The following is a 5,813-nucleotide window of genomic DNA, read 5'->3' on the forward strand; positions in this document are numbered from 1 at the left end:
TTTAAAATTAATGAAATAACTAAACACCAAGAGAAGCTAGAAAAAGATAAGCAAATTAAACCTAAAATAAGCAGAAGGTGAACATAATAACGATACCACAGAAATCAATGAAATAAAAAATAGATGATACAGAAAATTAATAAGATCAAAAATCGACTCCTTGTGGCAGAATTCATAAACCCCTAGCAAACCTCAAGAGAAAAATAGAGAAAAGGCAAATTGCCAATATCAGTATTCACAGGGGATGTCACTACAGAAACCATGGCATCAAATGTATCATATAGGAGCAATATGAACAACTTTATGCCAATAAATTAAATAACTTCAATAAAATGAACAAATTCCTTGAAAAATTCAACTTATCAAGTAACGAATATGTTACATCACAGAAGATCCCCAGGGCCCTGTTTGTCACAATGGAAGGGAAAACTGCAAGAAATGCTATAAAGGAAGCTCTTCAGAATAAAAAGAAATGACATCATAGGGTAACTCAGATCTACTGGAAGGAATAAAGAGCACCAAAAATGGTAGCCTGTGGATGAATATAAAAACTATAGTCATTGGCTGTGGGGCTCAGCCAATGTTGTGCTGATCTCAGTGCCGAACAACAGCCTGAGCTGTTGTTCGGCACTCAGATGTTCCAAAGCACTATTAAAAATGTATGGATCGCCATGAAGCCCTCCTATACCCAAGCATGCCAGGAGATTTGGGTAGGAATGGGGTTGATAAGCATTATTGCTTATAAAATCAGAAGTGCTGATAAAAGAAGTAAAGCTTAGAAAGCTTTGAGTCCTGCACCTGCTCATGGTCATCACTAACCCGTTTTACTTAGATGAAACATCAGTCTGCCTGTAAATTTACACAAGCTGTGTTAGATGGGAGCACAGAACATCGCTGTATACTTGCATAAGTGTGGTCTATTTCATGGCATGAGTAAGTGTATCTGTGAGATGCAACACTAAAGCAAACTACATGTTTTTTCTTCTCTTAATTTAAGACATTTGACCCTCTAAGGCAAACATTGTAACACAGTGTTGTTAGGTTTAAAATTTATATCAAAATTATATGATTCCATTTGTATGAAATGTTCAGCAAATCCACAGAGACAGAAAATAGATGAGTGGTTTCTAGGGGCTGGGAGTAGAGAGGAATACAGAATGAGTACTAATGAGTATTGCCTTTCTTTTAGGAGTGAGAAAAATGTTCTGGATTAAATGCTCTGGTTTTGCAACTTTGTGAATATAATAAAAACTACTGAATTATATACTTTAAAGGGGTGAATCATATATATGGTGTGTGAATTATATCTCCCAAAAATGTAAGAAGATACAATATATATGAAAAAACAGCCAAAAGGATGAGAAAAAAATCGCAACCATATTATTACAAGTTTTCTGTAATTTTCCTGAAGTAATTCAGTAGAAAGTCTAAGAAGACTGTAAGTTAATGATGGATATGTAATCCTTAGAGCAATCAATATAAAAATAAATAAAAGGAACTATAGTTAAAAAGCCAAAGTGAAAACCTTCTGCTTCCAATTATGGGAGAGTAACAAGGACTAGACTTAAGCTTTTTGGTTGGAAAACTGAACAAAACGTGTGTAACAACTGCTCAGACATTGGACAACGAACAACACAGGACAGTGATCCATGAAAGAACAGAAACAGACAACCGGGCCCCGTACTGACCGCAGCATTTTGCTTGTACTCAATATCTGGATTATGGGTACCCAGGTTGGAGGAGTCATGCAGAGCCTGGGAGCCTCACGAAAATGAAGAGATGGAAATGAGAGTTTGGGGAGACTGAGACAGTTGAAAGCTGTGGGCCAGGATCTGAATAGGAGAGAGGTAAGAAGATGAGAAGACCCAGAGATTTGCATATAGGTCTACTTGAGTCTGATGAGTGCTGGATTATGCATACAAAGAGTGAAACATCGCAAGACAAAGTAAAAAAGAACCAGGGAGTTGTAAACATAGAATTCCCCAGAGCTCACACCTGGTAAAAAGACAATAGCTCTGACCAGCCAGGGTGGAGAGTTCTCAGTGGTTACCCAGGGAATTCCTAATCACAATGAAATGATCACAACTATAGCATCTTGCTTAATATATCAAAAGAATTAATATCACTGCAAACAAAATTCACCAGTCCATTAAAAAAACACAAATACACAATGAACATGTGGAGTTTAAGAAAAGATCACTTATATTAGAAAATGTATTAATATAATTCACCATATTAAATAGATCAAAAAGAAAAATCACATAATTGATTCCACAGATGCTGAAAGACTTTTAAAAAATTTAAACTCCATTCTTGATATTCCAAAAAAACTCTTGATAAAAACACATACATGCTTCCTAAAGATGATAAAATACGATTTCAACTATAGGACTTTGCTTAATGAGGAAACACTAGATATATTTATATTAAAGACAGAAAGAAACAAAGACAGAAAAAAGACAATCATATCCATTATAACAATTGCTTTACATTGTTCTGAAAGATTAAATTAAAAAAGGAGAAAGATACAAAATTTACAAAAATGTACAATAAAGGAGGAAGTAAAAGTATGAGAATTTATGGTTGTGATATAATTGTTCACCTAGAAAACTCAAAAAGAATTAACTGAAAATTTAAACTACAAGCTCAAATGGAAACATTTTTGCAGTTCCACAAGATTTTTTATTTACAGTTTTTAGGATTCCATAGGAACACTGGGGAAAGATAGCAAAATATTTAGGATTTTAACTTAGTCATAATTTCATGCTCATTATATTTAGGTATCCCCCTAATATCTGCAAATAATTTCCAGCTATCTTTGACATATTCCTAAAATGAGAGAGAAAACGTTTTAAAAATCTCTTCTGTACCACTGAGGAGCTAAGAAAATTTAAAGACATTCTCAGAAGCCAAATGTAAGGAGAAAGCCATGAAGTGAAGTAAACCAGTGGCTGCCCTGGGGTCTTCCCCAACAGTGGTGGCTTAGAGTTTCAGTTTTTTGGCTTTTGTTTTTGTTTTTCTGTTTTTGTTTTTGTTTTTTGAGACAGAGTCTCTCTCTGTCGCCCAGGCTGGAGTGCGGTGGCGCGATCTCGGCTTCCGGGTTCACGCCACTCTCCTGCCTCAGCCTCCGGAGCAGCTGGGACTACAGGCGCCCGTCACCACGCCCGGCTAATTTTTTTGTATTTTTAGTAGAGACGGGGTTTCACTGTGTTAGCCAGGATGGTCTCGATCTCCTGACCTCGTGATCCGCCCACCTCAGCCTCCCAAAGTGCTGGGACTACAGGCGGGAGCCACCGCGTCCAGCGGAGTTTCAGTTTAAGTAGTTCACATGAAAATAAAGTCTAGAGCCTGCACGAAATGGAAAGAAATCGAATCAGACCTTCGTATCAAGTCAGGATCCCCAAAAGATGACATTCACAGCAGAAAAGCTGACTAGAAAAAAAAAAAAAAAGGTGTTCCACATAGGCGGATAAGAAAACTTGCTTGTTATCTTAAGTCTTATTTTCTTAAGAGGTACGTTTGACATCTTGCTTAAAAATTCATAACCACAAGTTACCTTGTCATGAGTTTGGGGCTGGAATCCAGCCTGTCTGTAAAGCCGGAGAAATCCAAGCTGAGAATGTATGGTAGCACAGGTCCGGATTGTTAGTGCTGCCAGGTGCCCGGAAATAGCAAGCCCAGTTCCTCTGGGGAGAAATGTCCTGAATTCAGGCCTCAAAGAATAAAGATCCGAGTTCAGTAAGTCTACACACAGACGTGCACAAGGGAAACGAGCCATCTTGAATGAGAGTCAGCCTAGGAAACAATGGGATGAAGACCACAGACACCACAACCACTGAAATAATCACATGGTGAGGATAAAATTAGGATACCTAATGTGTGTAAAGAAAGAAACGAGGGGATTGAAATTATGGCATTAGAACCAGAGTTTTTAAGTGACCAAACTGATTTGGAAAAAAAAATTAAACTTGTAAACATAAAAATATACTAATTGAATTTAGAAATCCCTTGGATAGTTTGAATCACCCATTAGGCACAACTGAAGACTAAACTATTAAGCTGGCAATATGACTAAAGAAAATATAGGGTCTGGGGTCCTTATATTAATCTCTAATTTAGACATGAAACTGTGTATTCATGACAATAGGACAATAGCGGTGAAAAGATGACCACGGACTATGGTAAAGGCAACTAGAAATCCACCAAATAACTGTCCCCTTCTATTGAATGCAGGGGTGGTCGAGAGTCCACTGTTCAGATAAAGCTTAAATTTCTAAGTTTCTCCCCTGCAACTAGTTGTGGCCATGTGGCTAGATCACTCCAATAAAATACAAAGGAAACGACGTGTAAAACTTCCAGATCAAGGCTTTTTAAAAGTGGGCGTACCCCCTCCACGTCCTCTCTTCGTTGCCCCCCGTTTGCAGGTGTAGATGCTGAGCTGTAGGAGATGCTGGAGCCACAGATCCAAGCAGCCCCGCTTTATCCTGCTTTGTGTTTCCTCATAGCACTCGTGACCATATGACATGGGATATATTTATGTATTTATCACTTATATCCCCACATTCAAGTGTAAATTCCATGTGAGTCTGAACTAGGTTTAGTTAATTGCTGTATCCCTGTGTCTAGAGTTCAGGTTGGTACTAGTACATGTTAGAGATATAATAAATATCTGAGTGAATACAATTGTTTATAAGCCCCACCCCAAGTGGGTCTTAGGCAGCCAGCCTGGTGTGCAAACTACTGCTGAAGCTCATATGAAGTAAATTCTCCAATATTAAAATATGGGCCTGGCACAGCATTTCTCTGCATGAGCTATGTTTCCAATGGCATCTAGGAAACAGACACCACGAAAGTCTACCCTTTCAAAGCCAGGGCACCAGCTCTGGGCACCTCAGGGAGCAGAACCTCTGTTCATTTTGTTCTCTGTCTGGTTTTTCAAGGCTACCACATGCCCTGTTCTTATCTGGGTGGGAACGTGACTGCAGCTTTGTAGCCTTTGTGAAGGGAGATGCGCCACTTTGTCTCAGGAGCCAGAGTTCGAAGGAGACTTCAGAGCTTGCTGAGTGCTACCTTCTTTGGTTGTGAAATTGGTCTCTTTTGGTTTCTAATTTTCTAATTTTGTAGTCTTAAAATTTTAATGACATACCAGAAGTAACAAAGAATGGAATCATGCTGAATAGCAGCTAGGAACAATCAGATAAATAATACTTTTTATGCGTTTAGAACCTCATCATTTACAAAAGGTTTTCACATACCTTATTGTACCTAGAACTTCTCAACAGCTCTGTATGAAGACAGTGACCCCATTTTGCAGAGAAGGAAACTGAGGCTCCCAAAAGTTGTTTGTCTTTTTTAAAATGGCACTGTTGATGAGTGGTAGTGTTAAGACTTAGCCCCTTCTGTTTCCAAATCTCAAGGTGTCTCCATTATACTATTTAATAAGATTGAGAAGAATGAACTTGGATCTATGTCACACACCATATGGCACAATGTCAGTGCCATCATCATCACTCTAATATCTATTAGATATTTATTTTGTGCCAGATTCATGCTAAGTGTTTTATGTGCATTATCCAATGTAATCCTCACAATGACCCAAAATGGAGAAACCATTATTTTCAAAGAGGAAACTGAGGCCAAGAGATTGAGGAATACTTGCTTGGGTTACAAAACTGGGTCGAAGCAAGAGTGAGTTTTAAACTAAGTTCTATCTAATTCTAGACCACAACCTCATCTTTTCTCTACTGAAAAGTTGATGTCATAAAGACAAAACATTAATGTCACTGAGGTTCATGTCCTCATCTTCTCTTTCC

General features: G+C 38.1%; 1 pseudogene; it reads left to right on the forward strand.

Moving 5' to 3' along the window:
• Positions 1–635: 635 nt before the first annotated feature.
• LOC119624795 (ATP synthase subunit ATP5MJ, mitochondrial pseudogene) lies at positions 636–818 on the forward strand (annotated as a pseudogene).
• Positions 819–5,813: the final 4,995 nt, after the last annotated feature.

The sequence above is a fragment of the Chlorocebus sabaeus genome, chromosome 8 (assembly GCF_047675955.1).
Source record: "Chlorocebus sabaeus isolate Y175 chromosome 8, mChlSab1.0.hap1, whole genome shotgun sequence".
NCBI lineage: Eukaryota > Metazoa > Chordata > Mammalia > Primates > Cercopithecidae > Chlorocebus > Chlorocebus sabaeus.